A 21,881-nucleotide genomic window follows, 5' to 3' on the forward strand; every position below is an offset into this window, starting at 1 on the left:
TATCGCCGAGTTCTGGAAATGTATAATAACAATGTTTAATTTAAAAGGGCCTCTTGCTTCAAACATCTTCCATTGATTATAAAGCCTGTACAGTTCCCTTTAAGGCACCTTGTGGTCCACTTTTTCCTTGTCTTAACTTCAGGAAGCATGTCAGGAGGTAGTGTGTGGGTGAAGGGTAGTGTTTGCTAATTTTATGTTTCCTTTTTTCTTTGCTCAGTTGCCACTGCGTTTTTGGAGTGCTTCTTGTATAATTACACCCTGCAATAGGCTCATTTCTATTGCTACTAATTGTTCTCTTTACATTAAATTTACACGTCTCTGCCCCATGGGCCTTATAATAATTTTTTTGTTTCCTGGAGCCAAGAAAGGAAGAGATACACGTGTGATAAGCTGTCCCATCACGCCAAGGCTCCTTGCTCCATCCCCTGGTCTTGTCCCTGTGAATCATCAGTGATGCTTATATTCATTTTTCCCCCTCAGAGAAGAAAATAGACATTGAGAGATTGATTTTCAGGTGTTCTCGTGTGAGAATGGTAGAGTCGGAAGTTCCATCGGCGACGTTTTTACTTCTCTGTGGGCTTTGCATGGGTGTTTGCTAATGAACGTGAGCCCGTGGGATTATTAGAAACAGCGTGTGCCGTGGACAGCTTATGGGATGTGCAGTCGGGCAAGGTTCCATCTCTGTCCCTGACACTCCCTGGATGACTGTCGGGGAGTTGCTGAGGTTCTCTCCAGTCTTATTTACGGGGATTGACCAGAATTTTTCCCCCCAGTGTTTGTAGGATTAGAAATAGCTCAGTCTTCCAGGATGGGCCAGGTCAGTGGGAGCTGTCCCTGCCCCCACCCTTCCTCAGGTAGTTCAGGCTGCGGGGCCTCTGACACACGTTGTTGGCTGCAGAGGCAGCTCCATGAGCCTCCCACGTGGAGGGGGAGGGGGAGGGCGAGAGAAAGGAACAGGCACAGACAGCCCCGCCTTTCAAGCTGGGACGCCGGAGCCAAGAGGGGTTTGCAGGAGATAAATCAAAGGAAATTGTCTGGAATTGGTACAAACAAAATTTGAGCTGGGGTGGCGAGGAGGGACTCACGTTCTTCTAGCCGGGACACAATTACTGCAGCTCTCCAGGGAAGGCAGCTCGTGCAGTTGGGGGTGGGGGGAGGCAGCTTGCTGGCCGACCCCCTGCGGCAGGGGCCTGGGGCCTGTGCCCAGCCCTCGTCCCCAGGAGAAAGCACTGGGCGGTCCTGCAGTGCCGCTTCCTCCTTATCCCACCGCTTCACCGGACATGACAGGGGCTGTGCGCTACGCCCCACCCACAAACCAGGCGTGGGTTTATTCCAGGTGCCGGCTCACACCAGGGGAGACTCGCAGCCCAGGCGCATCCATGGAACTTCGAACTCCTCTTTGCCTTCTTGGGTGCCAGCTTTGGACTTTGGGAAAAGGGATGTTTTTGTTTTATGTGCCAAACATGCATAGGCGTGTACTATCTCATGGCTACGATGGAAGCTTCAGGACAGCTCCAAGGAGAAGACCCCGCTGTTTCCATTTTTGAGGAGAGGCAGCTTGTTCAGAGACGTTAAAACAACCGCTTCAAGGTCCCATAGCTATTGGGGGTAGCGCTGGTCCATGTGACGCCAGGTCATCTACGCTGGCCATGCGGCCGCGCCTTGTCTAGGGACAGCTTCCCGGGGGCACCGGGCTGTGCCCATGTCATCAAAACACGTGAGTCTTCCGGGAAGTACTGCTTGTGAGAAGTGGATTCTCCTGGAATAGGCTTTGCTGTACCGTGAAAACCAGGGACCCGAAGATCCTTGCCAGGGGGTCACCAGAAACCCTGTTTAGGCAGAGTAATCTCTCAAGGAAGAAGGATTCTTTGCAGCGGCCCACAGCCTGGAGCAACCGTGTCCTGGAGAGGAACATTTGCAAGGGTGCCTGAATGAGGGCGGAGGGGCCGGTGTGCATGGGCAGGGGCCCAGGTGGTAGGATTTGATGGAGAGCCCCCCTGAGCCCACACAGAGAGAGGAAAGGACTTCTGGACAGCGCTAGAGGGGCCGTCATCACACGTGGCTCGCTGTAACGTGGCGCTCCTCTGCCCGAGGGGCTGTGTCTTTCTCAGGGACACGCAAACTGGCCTGAGGTCTTGCCCCGCACGCATCATGGTACGAATCAATGGCCTGGCTCCCGGCCAGGTCTCTCCACCCGCCCCCTTCTCCCTGTCCCTTTAGTCGGGTCTGGCTGGCAGACCAGCCTGGCAGTACACACCCCCAAACGGCACAGAGGTGAGCAGACTACCCACTGAACCAGCTTTTCCTTTTGTGGGGTACGTCTGCTCCTGTCTGCCAGGGCCCACCCCGCGAGGGACACAGTACACGGTGCTGGATCAGGCGGGGGTGTGAGGAGGAGGAGAACAGGAAACTGGGTGTGTGTGTGTGTTTAGGGATGCCTTCTTCCCTTCGCAAGGGTATCCCCAGGTACACACAACTTAATAAAAATGTTAATTATTTCTTCCACCCAAGAATGGAAGATGATTTAATATTTCCCTAATTAAATTTGTGCTATTCTGCACAATAACTAGGAAGGCATTATAAGAAAAATACTGTTTGGAAGACGTGCACACTCTGAAAAAGGCTTGGACATGGAACGAGAAGGGACGGTCCCAAAACACAGGTGCAACCCCAGGAACTTCTTACTCGTGTGCCCGCTCGTGGGCGCTTTCTCTTGGACTGAGGGAAATTACGGCCATGTTTCATGTACCGTAAATAGGTCCAGGTGAGTCACCTCATGGCAACCATCCTGTAAAGTAGACACCATTGGGATCACGTCCCAGATTGAGAACGAAGGTCCAGAGAGGCGAAGTCGCTTGCCTGTGCTCACACAGCCAGTGAGCGCTGGGACCTCCCTCTGAGCCCCGGGTCCCGGTGTCCAAAGCTCTGTGCTCCGGCTCCACCCTGGATCTATACTGAAGGGCCGTGAAAGAGTTAATTCAAGATGATTGACCTGGCCCTGCTTACCACCTTCCTGGGCCATTCGCTCCCTTTGGGGTGGAATGTTTTGTGTTTTTTTTTTTTTGCAGCTAACCACTAACCATGCAGCCCTGTGCTCTGTGACACGCCCGCCCCTGCTTCTACACCAGGCAGAGGGAAGAGGGGAACGGAAAGTTAAGTGAGCTCCCCAAAGGGCAGTCACCGGGAGTCAACGGGTATTTGCTTTTTCCCTATTCGTTTGATTTAGAACAAAACAGAACAACAAATGTTCCCTGCCTCTGGCTCCAAGGACTTAGCGGCAGGTTTAGCAACAGCGGTTCCCATGAATAATGAAAGAGTCTCCACATTGTCTGAAAACAACCAGGACATCAAAGAGACACACCAGAATGAAATCCAGGTGTTTACTTCCTCCCCCCAGTGTTCCCAGCCTTGGCATCACAGTCACCTCCTGGGCACTCACTTGACATGCTGGGCCTCAGCCCCCAGCTCCAGACCTGCGGGAGCAAAACCTGCATTTCGGTGATGTCCCCAGGTAACTTGCACACCTAGGAATGCTGGGAAAGAGGAGGACTCCCCTCCGAGCAGGGCCAGGGGCTGGATGAGGTACGTGAGTCACTTACTGTGTGTTCGGAATTTAAGCGTGCCAAAAAGTGCAGTGATCGCTGTTAGCAATATTTTAAAGACTTTATGTATTTTTAGAGAGAGAGGAAGGGAGGGAGAAGGACAGGGAGAGAGACATCAATGCAAGAGAGACATCGACGGGTTGCCTCTTGCACGCACCGCCCCCCCCCCCCNGCCCCCCCCCCCCCCCCCCCCCGCCCCAGGACTGAACGTGCAACCTAGCCAAGTGCCCTGACCAGGACTCAAACCTGTGATCTTTCACGTTGCTGGACACTGCTCAGTCCACTGAGCCCTACACTGATCAGGGCAACGTAAGCAATCTTTAATGCAACACAACTGGGTTAAAAAAACTTTTTTTTTTTAACAGTGCCTTTCTGGATCCTTGGGAGAGGGCAGGAGAAATTGCTAGGAAAGGTCTGGGAGCGTCGGTGTCTTATTTTCTCTAAGTGTTCTAAATTTTCTGCAAGTGCAGTTGCACCGAGTCATTTCCATTTCGGGCCGTGTGTCTCCATAGTATCGGATTTTCAAACACTGTGATTATACACCGAGGATCTAGCATTACAACCCGAACCTTTCAGCTCCGAGTTCAGTTCGACCGCTGAACACAGGTTACAGCAATACCGAGGACTGTGATCTCAGTACCTCACATTTATCAGGGGCTTGCTCTGTGCCGAGTGCGTTACGTGAAGTAACTCGTTTAATTTTTACAAGAGCCTTGGGAGGGAGGTGCCCTTTTAATATTCTTTTTAGAGATGAGGCAGACCCGCACAGAAGCTAGGGAGCTTGTGTGAGGAAGGCGATCCACCTAGTAATTACAGGAGGCACCGTTCAGATCCGGCAGCTTGCCCTGGACGCCACACTCTCTCTGACTTCACAGAGCTACAGTTAACATACTATCGGATGAATTTACATGGGACCCAACAGTTCCAAAGCAAATTTATGCATGCTTTTTCTCCCTCTTCAGTGTGTAAGCGTTAGGTTGCCAAGCTTTTTATTCTAAAAATCTGTCCCTTTTTACACTTTCTGTGTTAAAACGCTCTTGCAAACAATATGAGAATAATAGATGATGGTAGTTACCTCTTAGAAATGTACATTGAATTTGGCTGCCTTTTCTTGTTCATCAGGCCAGGAGGGGAGGGAGAAGGTGCTTCTGGTTCTAGGGGAGACACATATTTAAGGGCCCTCCCCGGGGTGCTGGGAGCACCTGCGAGCCCAGGTAGGTGGACGGGGCTCTGCTGTGTCTCGGCCGCCACCCCCCCCCACTCGCCCTTTTGGCCTGTGCCTGTGTGGGACTCATTAGCAGTGGGTGTGTGTCTCGGCACAGCAGCTCATTCTGTCCAGGACAGAGCTGGGCCGAACCCCTTCACGGTCCTGCAGCCTTTGGTGTGCCCACAGGAGGTGCCCTAAGATCGTAGCGGGACGGCGGCACTCGGAGATGGCCTTGCCAAGGCCGCATCCTGCCTCTCGGGGAAGACCCAACTGCTGCTCGGCCACCTCTGTGACAGTGGCGTGAGTAGGCATGGGTTTGACAAGCTTGGCCTCTCCATCTGTTGGTCTGAGTGCTACTGGGCAGTGACACTGTCCAGCCTGGACGAGGGATGGGGACGGTGGTGCCGTGATCCCAGCCAAGGGGACTGGCTTCCGCGGACACAAGCTGTAGGTCAGGAGTGCGGGTTTACTTACAAGCCCTGCCCGCTCCGCACCTCTGTGCTTGTTTGCTGGCTCTGAACTCTATTCTTGCATTTCAATCTCCATCAGACTCAGGGTTCGTTTCTGATTCCAGCTTGGTTGCTGCTGCTGGCCCTCGCCGTGGCTCCTGTGTGGAGTAAGGCTGTCTGACTGTGTGTTTGAGAGAGAGACGGTAGGGGCTGGGTCCCGCCGCCAGATTGTAGTGTCTGGGGACACACGCTTGGGCACCCTTTCCACCTTCTGTCTCTGCTGGTCTCCTCCTCATTAAACCTTCCTGGGACCGTGGACTTGACTGCCAATTGGTGCCTGACCTAGTTTCAGAGAGCCGCCCGCTGCCCCCGCTCATCGTAACAGACGGATCACAGCAGCCTGTTTGCTGCGGTTCAAAGTGGGCTCTGTTATTGTGGGGTCACTTCTAGTCCTTGGAGTGTGTGCATGTGCATGTGCATGCATGGATGCGTATGTGTCTCTGTGTGTATTTGTATGTGCGTGTAGGATGCAGCTGCCATTTTCCGTTGGGACTTTGCCTCTGGGCACCGGTCCTGTGGCTTTAGCAGCCGGCGGTTGCTGGGCTTTGCTGGGTTCCCCGCACGGCTCTCCTTTCGTTTTCTGCTTGGAGCCCTTGCCCGGGAGCCCGGGTTCTCACGTGCTCAGCTCTTGTTGCCTCTCTTCTGCTGAGGGGCACTGCGGACTCACTCAGAGGACCTTCGGACTGTTGGTCCAGTGAATGCAGAGCTCAGCGGGGACAGTCACCGGGACAGACAGGCTTCCAATGGTCCCTGCCGCAGCAGTACTGGACCACGACCCCCGCACTTGGCTTTCGCCTCTGCTGGTCTCAGCAGCCACGTGTGAGGCTGGCGACCTTTCCAGCACTGTTCTACCTTGCATTTTGAAACACAGTACTCCCCAAACAAACTATATTTATAGAGTAAAAACCAATCTGTGTTCTCATGTTTAATCAATCATGTGTACATAATTGCCAATCAGAGCTTCTAATCAGTAGGAGTTAATCAGAGTTAACACTTATTTATTTACCGAGCATCTTCTATGTGACTGACCCAGACCAGGTGTTGGGAGTAGGAGAGTGAGGGAGATAATGTCTGAGTGGGAGATTCCAGTGCATCCTACTCTCGTTACCTCGTCATTTAAATCTGGGGACGCTGTACTGGGCACCTGCGTGTGTTTGCGCCGGTGTCACCAGCTCATCCTTTCACTTTCTGAGCAGCCCGGTGAGTAAGGCAAGAGTCACCATTTTTACGCCAGGAAGCTGACCCTGGCGGAGTTGGGTCACCCACTCCAAGGCACACCCTTAACCACAAGGCAGAGGCGGGAATCGAACTCCAGACTGTCCGACTCTTGCCATGGAGGTCATAGTCCCCAGCTCCCCGCGCCCCCTCCTCTCCCTCCTACGAGACAGATGTTTGCTTGTGGGACAGGAGACAGCCCTGTGCTCTCACTGTGATGTGTGGTTTCTGGGGTTTTCCCCCAGTCTTAGTGAGATGTAACATTGTATCAATCCAGCATGTACGACACCATGATGTGATATCTGTATATATTGCAAAATGATTACCACGATCAGTTTAGTTAACGTCCATCACCTCACGCAGTTAGACAATTTTTTTCTTGTGATGAGAATTTTCTTTTTTAGAGATGAGGGGAAAGGAGGGAGAAAGAGAGACAGAAACATCGATGTGAGAGAGAAACATCGATCAGTTGTCTCCTGTACGCACCCTGACCGGGAACCAAACTTGCAACCTAGGTATGTGGCCTGATCCAGAATAGAACCTGCGACCTGTCTCATTGAGGGACAACACCCATTCAACTGAGCCACGCTGTCAGGGCAGTGATGAGAACTATGTAGATGGATTCTCTTAGCAACTTTCAAATATGTAAGTCTGTGTTTTTAGGTTAGTTTGAAGTGTCTATAAACCCTGAGCGCCAGTGAGCCTGTCGTCCCATAGAATAAAGGAGCTTCGAGCTTTCTAAGCATTCAGCTGACTCGCCTCCTGGTCATTAAATGGGGAAACTGATGCTCTTGGCGGCAAAGGGATTTGCTGGCGACCACACAGAGTCCATCTGCACTTGAACTCAGATCCCCTGATGAGCAGACGGGCTGTGTTGGTCACAGCACATTAACTTGTTGCTGGCTGGCTGATTCTGGGTTAGGAAGCAAAGCTCCGAATTCTTCAGGGTAACTTTGTCCAGGTTAGAGCAGCCAGGGGTAGACTGTGATGCAAGTTCACTGAGGGCCGGGGGGGCGGGTAATTTAGTGTGTTGCTGGGTCCCTGGTCTCCAGCACAGCCTCAGGTCGGCTGTAGGTGGTCGGCTGTAGGTGGCCGGCAGGTGTGTGCTGGAAGAAGGAACTGGAGGGAAGGCGGGGGCCGCTGGGATGATCTCCTGCCTCACGTCGGGTGGTTGCTGACCTCCCTCCCCTCTTGGATTCGCCCACACCAGAGGGCATTTGAGCACCCAATTGACGGTATCATTATTTAATTTGACACTTCGGTGACTCAAGTCATTTAGAATCATAAACTACTTTCCTGTTTCTATTTTGGAGTGAGTCGGGTAGTTCTTTTGGCATCTCTCGGAGAGTAGGGTGTGTTAGGGTCGTACGGGGAAGTGACGGGAGGCATGTACTGGTCAGACCACCGGTTCGTGCTGCACGTGGCTGGCTCACATGTGCACGGTGCCACACAGACACTTCCAGGGGTAGGACAAGACTTCATACGTTACGAGTATGTGTCTAGGACACACGACAATTTTTTAGGTATGTAAGAAATGAGGAAAAAGAGAGGGAAGGATTCACCTGCGGTTCACCCACAGCGACTCATAAACTGCCCTCCTTTTTCTCCTCCCTGACACCACTCAATGTAGGAATATTTTTACATTATCATTACTGGAGTTACATCCAATGTAACTCTTTGCATATCCAACAAACTCTTTGCATGTCACTTCACAGTGAACCGCTTTGAAATATCCCAGTAGATTCCGCTTTGCTGTACAATTCACATGATTGCGACTCAGGGACAGGCTTGCTGTTCCGTGCAGGCTCTGACTGGGTCTCACTCAGACACTCTCCGACTCCCAGTGAGTGAGAGGGTATAAGTCTTCCTGGGAGTCTGGGTGGGGAGAAGGGGACTATAAAGCGTCTGCAAGGCCTAGCAGGTTCTGCGCGACACGTCAGGTGTTGACCTGAGTCACCTCGCTGGAGCTGGAACGCTCTAGTTCCCAATGAAAAAAAGAATGCTTGAGCCTGGCTGGTGTAGCTCTGTGGATTGAGTGTGGGCCTGTGAACCAAGGGATCGTGGTTCGATTCCCAGTCAGGGCACATGCCTGGGTTGCAGGCCAGTTCCCAGCAGGGGACTCAGGAGAGGCAACCATACATTGATATTTCTCTCCCTCTCTCCTTCCCTTCCCTCCCCCCTCTAAAGATGAATAAATAAAATCTTAAAAAAAGAATGCTTGAAACACACCTAGAAAAACCTAGAATTAGTTGCCATCAGAATTTAGGAGGGGGGGGTGGTTCTTTCTTTATTTTTTAAAAATTTAACACATTGAGATGACATCTGAAGCAAGCCTCTGGTCTAAACAGTAGGAGCATTTTTCTCCGTTCTGAGAAGGGGCGGCATTTCCCTGGCAGACAAAACAACAACAGCCATAGAAGTTTAAGGCTAACTGCTTCGGGGAGCGAACCTGGTCCTTGAAGTTCTTCAGGAAAAACAACTAGAAAGGCCGGAAACTGCTGAAGTAAGAAAGCCCCGTGGGATTAGTTCTTTCCTGAGGTTACAGGCTTCTAGGGGATGTGACCACAGAAACAATCTGGCGAGGAGAGCGGACTGGGAGGAGGAGGCTGAGAGAGCCTGCGTGAACTCGGTTTGCACCGTGACTCGGCAAGGTCGCTAAAGAGGCTCTCCTTTAGGACGCTAAAACAGGCAGTCTCGTCGACCCGATGGTGCCGTCATCTCTCCTTTCATTTTCCATAGTCGTGTCTTAAATTGGCAGCTCTCCTCTTCCTCCTCGCCCGCCTGCTTCCTCCATGATGCTGCATGTGCTTCGGGTTAGCCATGGCCCCCTACGTGTTCGGGAAGAGAGGGAAGACAGAAAACTTCAGGACCCCCACTCAACTGATGGCTTTGCCTTGAAGTTACTGTACCCTGGCTCCCGCCTCACCTCCTCAGCCTCCTGCCTCCCTTTCTCTTTCTCCTCCTGTCTCACTCTAGCATGGCCCCCAGTTCTCTGTGTGTCCTGCAAGGAGACTGGCACCTGGAAATGCTCAGTCCATAATTATTGAACTGGAGGAGGAATAAATGAATGCATGGTCAGAGCTGCTGAGAAGGCAAAGTCCTGTATTGGAAGGGCTGGGAAGACTTCTGCCTCCCCTGAAGGGGCGCCCCTCCTTCCCACCCTCTGGCACCTCCGCCTGCTAACGTGGAGTCTGTTCCCTTTGTGCGTGTGTGTTGTGCGCGGTCTAGTCAGCTGTCTGCTGTTGTGCACATCTGCCCCCACCTAACCGTGCACAGCTGTTCAGAATGAGCTTCCACAGAAACTCGAAGGAGTTGCTTAACTCCTGGATTCATCATGTCTTTCCTCTTGATTCCTTGAACTTTATGTAGATTTTTAGAAATAAAACCTTATCCCAAACCCTAATATGTATTCATCAAATAAGACAGAGTTCATGTGGGGTTAACTACAAGAACGTAGGAAAGGTGGGGGTCCCAGAACCACCTCCCCACGCTGGCCTTCACCCACCACAGCCCCTGATAGCAGCCTTCGGGGTGGCCCGAATACCTGGCCCCCGCCCCACACAGTTCCTACATCACTGGACTGGATCATCGCTGACTGTCCACTTAGCGCCCACGTCCTGTGGTGTGTGGTGTCCCTCCACCGTGAGGTCTGGGCCTCCGTGCTCATGGTTTGCAGCAAATGCAGATACTGGGCAGTAGGTGTTGTAGGAGCTACAAGTGAACCAGACAACTGGGCTTCTGCTCTCGCGGGGATTGGGGGTGCGGTGGGCAAATGGTTGGGAAAATGACTCCCTAAAGCCTCACAGTGTACGAGGACCTGAGGCCAAAGTGACTGACAAAGGACCTGAGAGCAGCGGGTAGAGTCTCTCCTTCTATGAAGTACGGACTGGGCATCAGCTCCCTGCGGGCGTGTGTGTGCTGCTGTAGGAGGTCCTAAGAAAAGACACTCCTGTGTGCTGTTCACCTTCCTGTCCACTGCCTGATGCTACCCTCTGCCCCTGGAGGAAAGCTCCGCATGAACGGCGGCCCCATCTGTCGGAGACTGTGGTGTCTGCAGATGCTCCAGGGTACTGGTTGACAGGACGCGTGGATGAGAGAGATGACCCTGGTGGGGGGTGGGGGGGTGGTGTGAGACAGAGAAGTGGGGAAAGGAAGGCGGGTCATCAGGAGGTAACGATTTGGCCAGGGCCTTACAAGACAAGGAGAAGTGTATAACAGAGAAAATAGGAACGTGAATTCTGTGCAAAGGCATGCGTAAAAGCAAAGGTAGGGAAGAGAGAGACAATAGCGGGAGCTGAGCAGAGATGGCTGGTTTCTGAAGGAGCTGGCCCAGGTGGAGCAGAAGGCCAGCTGAGCTCCCTCATGCAGGGNTGGTGTGAGACAGAGAAGTGGGGAAAGGAAGGCGGGTCATCAGGAGGTAACGATTTGGCCAGGGCCTTACAAGACAAGGAGAAGTGTATAATGGAGAAAATAGGAACGTGAATTCTGTGCAAAGGCATGCGTAAAAGCAAAGGTAGGGAAGAGAGAGACAATAGCGGGAGCTGAGCAGAGATGGCTGGTTTCTGAAGGAGCTGGCCCAGGTGGAGCGGAAGGCCAGCTGAGCTCCCTCATGCAGGGTCTCCCCCGGGAGGAGCAGGGGCAGGTAGGTTCCGAAGTTCTGGACGCAGTCAACTGCCCGGGTTTGAGTCCCTACAAATCCTCTGTCTTGGAGTTCTCTGCTTTCAAATGGATGTGACGATCCATTGAAGCACAGGGCTTAGAACAACGGGGGCTTGGTTGTTGTCAAAAATAGAAGAGGCCAACCCGAGGAGACAGTTGGAGCTTTGACACCCAGAGTGGCAGGAGCAGCCCCGTGGTCCAGGCTGAGCTCTCAGCAGCCTGTGGAGGACGGGCTCTGGCCCTCACGTCCTCCTGGGAGAGAGACGCTGCCTGGCCGCCTGCACCGGCCCCAGCCCCTTCGCTCTCCTGCTAGAGTCTGGGAGAGTCCTCCTGTGCCTCGCTGCTGCTCTCACTGCCCGGGCGTTCTCCTTCTGTCCCGTTCACCCCGAGGAAGCTGCGCGTGGCCTAAGGCGTTTCTCCTTTCTCACTTTGATTATGTACAGCAGGACCATCGGTGTCTGTACAGTTTGCATCTTTGCAGGCGGCCTTTGGAATACAACAGGGTGTGTGTGCACACAGTGCATGACAGGGCTGACTGGGGGAAGCACCAGGTGGATTCTGTGCCCCGTGAGTTGCCAGCCTCGTTCCTTCTTCACGAAGACCTCGATTTCTGGGGGGGATTAGACTCAGCTCCTGCCTGCGTGTCACCACATGGATTCTGACCGATGCTGGTCTCCCCCTGTAGTTCTGTCTCTGTGCTGGAAGAGAACGCAGGCCCTTCGTCACGGTCCCCTCACTCCCCAGCCCGACACATGGTATTAATGTGGACACCTTGGAGAGGCCCCGAGACACTGCAGCCAGGGGCTCTGTGGGGTCCGCTGCTTGCCCACTTCCCCTCGCGCCCTCTTCTCTCCATCTCTGAAGTAATTACGGTGTCATGGGTCACTGCTCCCCACCCTCCAGTCATTGCATTTGGCTTCACCAGACCTGGGCCCCACCCACACTCCTCTTTACCTACTATTTCCTGTTGACTCATTCTGCTTTTCTTAAATATTTTGAAGAAAACTGTACCATTGATAGGAAACTAGGACTTCTTGTCTAACCCCAAAGTAAGTACAGTGGAAAGAAAGGAAACAGTACAATTGAATTTCCTTGGAGCCTGAGACTGTCTTCTCTGTTCAGAGAGAGGTTCGCTCAGGAACCTCTGCAGACAGAGACTTGGTCTTTGCTGAGATCCGGATGGAAAGAGAATCGGCGAAGCTCTGCCTGAGTCATTGTCATTGAATGTGGATAATAACGGGAGTGATAGTCATGTCTGGCCTGCTATTGTGACGGGCACTGCATGGACTGCCTTCCGTTGAATCGTTATAACAGAAAACTGATATTTTCTGTGATGTTATTTTTAATCCTCCCCTGAGGATATGTTTATTGATTTTAGAGAGAGAGGACGGGGTGGGGAGAAGGAGAGAGAGAGCAAGAAACATCGATGTGAGAGAGAAACATCTGTAGGTTGCCTCCCGCTTGGGCCCTGACCAGGGGTCACATCCTCACCCTTTTGGTGTTGGGGACAATGTTCCAGTCAACCGAGCCACCTGGCCAGGGCGAAAACTGGTACATTTTTTATGATGATGACATCGACGAGTCATTGGTGAATAGTAAATTTTTGTCAGAAGCAATAGCGTAGGCAAGTTGCACGCATTACCTCACTTGCCCTCACCCCTTCCCAGCCCTGTGAGGTCTCACAGTGTCCGTTTCACAGACAGAGGGTCCTACGTCACAGAGCTGGTGAGCAATCACACCCCATGGGCGTGCAGGCCCACTGGACTTGGAGGCCCACACTTGCAGGGGCCGTTAGATGCCCCCGGGCTGGTCTGACTCCCTACTCTCCCTACTCCCTACTCTCCCCCGCTGGCTCCGTGACACACACACTCAGTGTGGCTCCTCAACAGGGTCCCCTGGCTTTCCCCAGGCCAACGGGACATCTTGGCAGGGACTGGGAGACCTTGCCGTGTCTGCACCCCAGCCCAAGAGCTAACAAGACACCTCTGCACACGCGATGGCCTCCCACAGGCCGTCTTCATCACGGCACCAGCGCCAGCCTGTGGAGTCCCAGGCTCCTGTAGAATACCCCAGACGGAAGGGCTCTCAAGGGATGCTCAGCCCGCTGTCTCCCCAAGTGTGCGCAGAACCCTGCCGAAGGCAGGTGGGCTGCTGTTGGCTGGGGGCTGACCCAATTACAAAGTTCAGAGGGCAAGAATAAGAAAGACCCTTACTGACTACCGCATCCACCCAATCCCCAAGGTCAAGTGCTGGGTAAGGAATGTGGTTTAGATAGTTCCAGAGGCAAGTGAGCAACATGTGAATTGTGCGCATGTGTAGAACTTACACTCTTCCAATATCGGACAGCTACAGCTAGCAAAGCCAAGAAGGCACGAGGAAAACCCGTCTCAAAATTCCACCTGGTTTTCTTGGCTGAAGGCCTGAGACGGAGATTTGATAAGTGGGCAGTTGCATCACTTCTGTGGGAGACCTCACAGAGCCTCGGACTTGGACACACATAGGACCATTTGCCTGTCCCTCTGCCTCCCATGACCCAAGCCCAATCTCGTAGGACGACGAACCAACTCCGTGCAACTGTTGACAGCGTTGTTTTTTTCTCCAGTCTCGGTTTTTATCAGTGGAACTGGTAAAAGCAGACTTCACGTTGAACCATTGGAGACATTTTTTTAAATGGAAAGGAAAGAAACAAATGCACCTGAATGTGTGTGTGTATGTGTGTGTGTGTGTGTGTGTGTGTGTATGTGTGTGTGTGTCTGCATGTCCCTGGGAGGTGAGTCTGGGGGCGGGGGACGGCCTCAATCAACCTTCCTGCAAAAAATTAGGATCTTGCTTTTGGCACTTGATTTCTCCCCGGATCTTCAAAAATTTCAAAATCTGTGCGTATGAGGGAAAAGTATTATTCTGCCAACAAAGAGCAGCAAACTGTGACTGAAAGGTTTTACTGACCCAGTTCCCCTGCCGACCTTGAATGAGTCCAGTGGAGGTAATGAGGTGTGATGGGGACGCAGCGTGCCTGCCTGCCACGCTCCCTCGCTGGCTCAGGCTCCCATCGGCCCCTCGCTGGCCACACTCACATCTGTGCCCAAAGAAAACCGCATGTCACCACTTGCTGCTGGCCTTCCGAAGGACTCACTTGTTACGGGCTCATTTGAGCAGAAGCTGTTTGGGCACATTAGTTTGTGCCTTTGTCCACCTGGTACCCAACAGGCAGGAAAACATGCATGGTTCTTGCCCTGGTGGAGCTTTCCAGGCAATTTGAATTCAGTGGAGCCTGTGAGGAATAAGTACCTAGGAAGAGGTAAATAAGAAAATGGCATTTTTCCCCTTAATTTTCCACGGCCAGTGGACAGTCCCACTCGGTGTTGAGAAACCTGGTTTTGCTTCTTCCTGAGCAGTGTGCTCCCAGAGAGAACCCTCTCCTATTATACCATGAATGAGTCGTGTTGCTGTGGACGGCACAGCCTCCTCTTCTTGCTGTGAGAAGAGATTAGCAGGCTGTGCCTATTGGTAGCGCGCAGCAAACACCGTGTGTGTGTGTGTGTGTGTGTGTGTGTAAAAGCTTCTCTGACTGTGTGAACATGGAGATTCGCAATCAGGTTCATGTCTTGGTTGTAAGGGTAGTGTGCCAGATTTGATGAAATGTTAAATACGGTTTTAGGTCCTGGGTTATGTATGGTCTTTGCTGTTATTCATATCCTTTGGGGGTGTTTCATTAGTGTGTTCTGTTTCTCTGTCTCTGTCTCTCTGTCTCTCTCGATGGTTCATAGCCTGGTAAAGTGATGTCATCTTCATCTTTTTGTTTTAAATCATTGGACCACTTCCCCAAATTACTGCCCCGATTTATGTCTGCAGGAAGCAGTGAAGAGTAGCTACTGGATGAACTGCTACAGGTTTGGGCTGCTGTGTCTGCATCCTGGCTTCCCTGTGCCTGGCTCTTGCCAGCGAGGGCGACTTCACTGCCCCTTCACTGCCTGTGCCTCAGTGTTAATTACGAGATAAACAAAGTCACACCACCTGACACAGAGGGCTGTTCGAAGATCACCTTATCCATTACAGGGAAGTACTTAGCCCCAGACCCGGCACAGCGAACTCTCTGTGATGTTAGCAATTGTTCCTGCCTGTTTGGATCCACGCCTGGCTCCGGGAGGTGAGGAGGAGCTAGAGGAGTGAGCCTCCTGTGCGCCCGGCTCATGTCCTGCCCATAAATCCTCAAACATGGTTCAATGCCTCCCCTGGCACCTGAAGTATTTGGAAATAGCGGTCACCCTTTTTCAGACTCAGTACTTGCACAAGCACCTGTCACTCAAGAAGTACTGACGGGTTACCCAGCCTTCTTAATAGCCAGTGGTTCGCAAAACGAGAGCCTGTTGTACAGATTTTAACTAACTTAGGACACAAACCAGACAGCTCGCCATTGCTTTTATCGAGGCTGAATTATTTGGGCCAAGTGAGTATGTCCTTACAGTCCTTAAAAAAGTCACAAGTTATACAATGACGAAATTACAGATTTTACATTTGCCCATTGATATCAAGTAGATACAAAGGCAGTAGGTTTCCAACGCGTTAAAATTTGAAAAAGTACAGGTGGGTGGTGGTTGTCTGTCTAACTGCTGTCATTCATTATTTCTCCAGTAAGCCAAACCCTGTGGAGGGTTAGCTGTGTATTGACCCAGACGAGTGAAAACTGAGTCTGAAATGCGATTTCTGTCTCCGGGGAGCTCAGCACGTCCTTGGATGCAGCATGGAAGGGGCTGAGGCAGTAATAACAAGGAGCTCTCCCCTCTGGGGATGTGCTGTCCTAAGGGGAATCAGAGGTCCTCTGCGTCCACACCTGGGAGGAGGGAGGGTCCCCCACAGGGAAACCGACAGTGAGTGGGAGGAGAGCTCAGACGAGGGAGCGGTACCTGCAGAGAGGCACCCAGGTGTGGTGCTTGCCTGCCAGGGAACAGTGGGTCTCACCTGGGTAGGAGGTGAGGCTGTGGCAGATCAGGGAGAAGTGCGCAAGCGGTGCTAAGGTGTGTGGACATCTCCTGCCCCGATAGGGAACCATTGAGAGTCTTAATATTGTTGCATTTTTTTTAACGTAAAGATAGCCATCCTTCCAGCAGCTGGCTTCCATTAGGAAGGGAGTTTCTGTTTTTCCATCTGTGTTGTGGCCAAACATTGAGGTGTTTGTTCACAGCAAGGAGACAGCAGGTAAAATAGAATAAGTTACAGAAGAGGAGGTGAGCGTGGTGAGCATGTGTGGTTGTGTATGTCCTGCTTGCGTTGTTTACCCCAGTGATTCTTTCTCAAACTCAACCAAGTGACAGTGAACATCCCTGAAACGTCCCTGAAGCATGGTTATATTTATTTTTGTTTGCTTGCCCCCTAGCCTCCCTTCCCCCCAAATTTTTTAAATAACAGTTTTGGCATATTAGGACAAAAATAAAATAATCAAATATCCTCTTTTGGAGAAAGGCTTTTTGTTTCCCTTCAATTCTAAGAGTTCTCAGGTTCTGTTAACAATAGAAATAGACTCCATCTACTTCTGCGACTTTTATAGTGGATGTGCTTAGATTTTCCCCCTTAATCTGACATTTTATCCTTTTTTAAAAAAATTTAGTAGAGAAATCATCATGGCAAAGTGAAAGGCCCGATCCTTTGGAGCAAGGGAAATCTAGCTTTGAATTCCCACTCTGCTGCTAATTAACTCAGTTATCTTGGGCAAGTTATTTAACTTCTCTGAGGTTTAGTTGCCTTCTTTTAGGAGGTAGGAACAGAACAGAACAAGCCCCTCCCACTACTGTGGGGAAGACGCATGTTTACAAACTGCACGTAGAAGCACCGAGGCCCTGTAGATGGAGGGGTAAGTCGTAGGTGGCAAGTCAAACTCCAGCCTCCTCGTATTCTGACTGTTGTTGTGTTTAATGGGAGAACACGGAAGGACCTCGGGTGGGTGAGAAACGAGGCTAAAACGCACAGCGGAGGGAGGCTTGCTCACATGCTAGGTCGCTGTTTGTTTATTCATTTCCCAAAGATATGACAAAGGCTGTGAATATTTATTTAGTTCTGCTCCCAATAGCCCTTCTAATGGGGAATTATGTGGGGACAACGAAAGACATTTGTAAATGTGGCTGATAAGACTGGCATCGGACAAGGAGTGTGGTGTTGGACACAGGAATTCCATTGTGCCCAGCTTCAGTTGTCAAGTGCCCGGGGATCCCAGGATTTATGGTGGCAGGACAATGGGCCTTTCAGGGCCCGGCCACAGGGCTGTGAGACCCCGCTCCCTGGCTTTTCAGGGCTTCCCATCTCTTTATCAGGCCCGGACAATGCCGAATTCAGCTGCTGCCTGAGCCTCCCAACTGTCCATTGGCTGTCAGGTATTGTGCGGTAATTACCATGGTGACAATGGACTCTCTCTCCACCCCATCCTTCGTCCTTCGGTGCTTTGCAAACTGGTGAAGGTTGTCACTTTGCATTAGGTGCCTCTAACGGCATGGCTTACTTAGAAAAACTACTGAAGAGAAATAAAGATAATCGTGTTAAGAGTTGGATTTAAAGGGCCACTCTGGCAAATCCATTTGAAGCCCAGAAACTCTTTATGGATGTTTTCTTGTAATTACAGGCAGGCATCCAGCGTTCCCCTGCACCGTGAATAGCTGGCCTCGGAGGTTTTGCAGGGAGGCGTGAGCTCTGGGCAGCCGGCAACCTCTCACTTCCTAGGGGGTCACAGGTCTAAGCTGAGCTGGTGAACTTTGAGGCTCGGTTTCCTCATCGGAAAAAAAAGGAGACATTAAGATGAATTACATGGTTGCACATTTGTATAGGCAGATATGTGACTATGAATTCTATGTAAATGCTTATCTATCAAATATACAATAAAAGGTAAAACGGATGCATTAAGCATGCACAAACGAGAAAAAGCACAATCGTGTCTTTCCATGATCGCGGCTACTGATTATGGAGTGCCTCTCTAGAGGGAGGGATTGCATTTATTCTCCCTGTTCCTCCCAATAATCCTACAAAACAATTATTCTGCCCTTTTCATAGTGGGGAAACCGAAGCGCCGAGGGTTCTGGCTTGCCCAAAGCCAACTGCTTGGAAGAGGCAAAGCATGGAATTTAAGTCCTGTTCCCTCACGTGCAAAGCCGACTGCTTCCCCCGTTTAAAAAAAGAAACAAAACATTATCATCTATAAACCAATCTTACAAAATATGCTTCTCCATATGGCTTTTGATAACTGGAAAGAAAAACATGCAGCGCTGATTATTAATTGGGCTTATTCATCCCTTTGACAACAGCGGCAACACGGGGCACCCGCCGAAGGAGCAGCCCCCGTGTGCAGGGCACCGAGGGTCTGCTGCCCGTGGGCCCCCGTTCTCCTGCCTGCTGGGCAAGGAAAACTCAGCGGCTCCGCAGAGTGACGGGGCGCATTGCAGCCGGCAGAGCTGTAGGTGCCGCAGCCAGACTTCTTTGCCTAACAGAAGTTTTAAAGAGGTGGTGTTTCATTTATTTTTTTAATAGTAACATATTCAGTGATAATTCATAGTCAACTCCATACCGAAGTGCCTGCAATTCCCTGTGGTGTTGTCAGACCAAAAGGTAGAAATTATCTGTGGGCACAAACCTGAGGACAAGGTGTGATTAACCCGGGTGGGGGGCGGGTCTCGTGGTGGGTTCTGAAAGCTGGCAGGGAAGGACGGGGGTGGGGGGCAAGTTAGAGATCCAGTACAGCTGAAGTGCTTCTGTGTACACACTGGGGCATTTACCACACAGCCTCAGTTTCTCCACCTGAGAAATAAAGCCGTCACTGTCTCCTTGGGCTACCCAGCGTCTCCTGGGGGCAATTCTTTCCTCTATAACCCGTCACCCTGTGTCGTACCTATACCAGCAGTGTGCACGCAGTACGAGGCCTGAGGACCCTGAGCCAAGCCCTAAAGAAGTCATGGGGTGGGGACATTCTAAATCCAGCTCACATACACTTCCAGCCCTGTGTGTGCCAAGCCTTTCACTGCATCAGAATCCAGCGAAAGAAACCCGCCACAATCACACGTCCAGAGGGCAACACACGATGCCTCGGGGAGCCGTGAGATGCAAGGAGAAGAGGGGAAATGAACATTCCAAACCGGAAACGCCTGTTTAGAAAGAAAAGGACTGCAGACACCCCATGACCTCTCTTTCCCCATCAGTTCTGCTAAAAGCACAAAAACCGCTCAGATTTCTTATGCTCATTTTGTCCCCAAGAAAGATGGGGTCGTCACATACCACTGTTTTCCCCAGAATCTACAGCTCCTCTTTCGCCAGTGTCTGCAGAGCTCCCGGACAATCCCCCATCCAGCTCTGCCCTCCTTCCAGAGCTTTTGAAGCCTTTGCAGGCTTCCGGTGAAGGGAATTCTGTAGGACGCAGTTTGCAGGGAGGGAAAGAATGAAAGGCAAAGGGGGAGTTCAGTTCGGTTTTATAGATTTGAGAAGCAAACTGCTAAAAACACACTGGCTACAGATACAGCTAATATCAAGTGGAGAAGGAAAACAGGAGACACACAGACTGGGACGTCTGCACTGCTGAACTTGGATTGGCTGACACTGACTGAGCCCTTGACCTTGGGCAAGAGTCTGACCCCATGGAGCAGAGCGGCGAGATGGAGTTCGTGATATCAGAGTGGTTAGGTGTGTCTGAACAGAGCACATGTCTGTCTCACTTCGCTTTGCACTGTTTTCATTCCTTACTTCCGAGTAACATTCCACCGGAAAATACTGATCGAGAAACAAGTTATCATCTCTTCTGCTTGAGTTGCGTGAACTCGTTGGGGTGGGTCTGGAGAGGGTCTGTCGGGCTGTGTGGTCAGATGGCTACAGTCACGTGAAGGTTTGAAGGGGTCAGATGTCCGAGACGGCGTCTTCACTCTCCCCCTGGAACCCCAGCTGGGATGCCCTGGGATGGCTCCAGGGGACTGGGTGTCTCTCTCTTTGTGCAGCTGCCCCACGTGGCTAGCTGAGCTTCCTCACAGCGTGGAGGGCTAGAGGACTCAGACTTCTGACGGGGCGGCCGACTCCTCCCAGAGCAAGTTTTCTGGGAGCACCAGACAGGCCACCCGGTTTCTTGAGACTCAGCCTCTGAGGTCATATTGTGTCCCTTTTGCCGTGTGTCATCGGTTACATGGGGACAGCTCAGATTCCCACGGAAGGGAACAACACAGGGGCCTGAATGGCTGGGGGCGTGGCTCACTGGGGACAGTGGCGTTTTTAGAGACCGGCTACAGCTTGTCACAGGATTGCGAAGTAGGGCTCTTCCTCCTTAGTTCTGTGCTGGGCGGACTTTCTCATGCGGCTTCTTCTCCATGATTCTTCGGGTCTGGAAATAAGCTCTGTGCTACTCGGTCCCTGGCATAGCGTGTGTCTGGCAATAGCACACGGTGGAACAGTTCACTTGTTCTTGAATCACGGTGTTAGGAGCACAGTTTGGGAGGACTGTGGCTTGCTGCTGCTGCCGCTGAGTTGTTTTGTTGTCGTTGTTCTGGGGAAGGTACTGGATGTGAGGAGCTGTCTGGTGAAATGGAGACGAGACAAGGAAAAGTGGACTTTGGGGGAAAAAAAAGTTATGATAAATAAAGTCAAAGCAAGAAGCTATTTAAGCCCTTAAGGCAGGCGGAGTTGATCCTGGAAGGTAGATGTTCTGGAGACGAAGGATATTCAAGAATCCTTAACGCTTACGTCAGGGGACCTACGACAGCTGCCACCTCCCATGGTTCGGTGCCTCAGTCTTCAAAGACAGCAGCTGTTCCGACACTCCGTATTCTTCTCTTCGTTCATTGAACAGATATACACTGAGCAGCTGCTCTGGGCTGGGAAGTGTGTTAGACACACGGGGAGATACAAAGATGACTCAGGCCAGGATCCAGGCAGAGCACAGCCCCCACACAGGGGAAGGGTTAGTGCCGGGGGCGGGGGCTGCAGCCTTGGTAAAGCATGGCAGCGTTGTCAGCCCAGTGCTCTGGTCTGCTGGCATGGGCACAGCACCTCCTGTCCCCGCTGCCACCACCGCCAGTCCTTGCCCTTGAACCTATCATCCCACAGGGGGCAGGCAGTAGCAGGAGAGACCTTCTCACTGCAGGAAGGAAGGCACGTCATCGGGCTTCCGCTAACATGTGGGTTGTGTCAGAGACAGGCTCTGAGACTTTCATCTCCCCCTCCAGGTGGGATGCCAGTTGTCCAGCAAATGCATGCGAAGTGCACAGCGTATTATAAGGAGTTGGATGTTTGGCTGCTTTTATTGTTGTAATTCAAGTACCAAGTGCACAGGTGGCTAATCATCCCATCCTGTGGTGCCTTCGGATCCACAGCCAGTTCTACCCACTTTGCACACAATCACGATGATTTGTTTACCCACCCCTCCCCGCACCTGGGCTGTTGTCTTCTAAGGGAAAACTCTGTCGTACGTGAACCTGTGTCTCAGAGTGTATCACTTGAATAGTGTTCAGTCTAGGCTACTAATGATCCTCTCACTCTTTTGCAGAAATTACTATATTTTCCGCGAAGGGGCCCTGTGACGATTGTTCCCATTGCCATTTGTTGAGTGACCAATCAGATGGGTGGAGTGCGTTACAGAAATTGGCAGCAAGTGTCCAATGGGTGAAGAAGGTAAGATGAATCAATGTTACTTGGATGATTCAAATGCCGCCAAGTACGTGGAGGTAGGGTGGGTAC

The 21,881-nt window shown here is 51.6% G+C and overlaps 1 protein-coding gene across 2 annotated transcripts in view; it reads left to right on the forward strand.

Moving 5' to 3' along the window:
- Positions 1-21,881, forward strand: part of CDH11 (cadherin 11) — a 134,476-nt gene that overhangs the window by 32,519 nt on the left and 80,076 nt on the right. Inside the window, exon 2 of one of the 2 annotated variants that reach the window (XM_037041591.1) lies at positions 21,691-21,815. The exons of the other annotated variant lie outside the window; for it this stretch is intronic. The gene's annotated coding sequence lies outside the window, so the exon portion shown is untranslated. The remainder of the gene's footprint in view (positions 1-21,690; positions 21,816-21,881) is intronic. 2 annotated transcript variants of the gene reach the window in all.

The sequence above is a fragment of the Sturnira hondurensis genome, unplaced genomic scaffold (genome assembly GCF_014824575.4).
Source record: "Sturnira hondurensis isolate 20B ecotype Veracruz unplaced genomic scaffold, ASM1482457v3 Scaffold0003090, whole genome shotgun sequence".
Lineage (NCBI taxonomy): Eukaryota > Metazoa > Chordata > Mammalia > Chiroptera > Phyllostomidae > Sturnira > Sturnira hondurensis.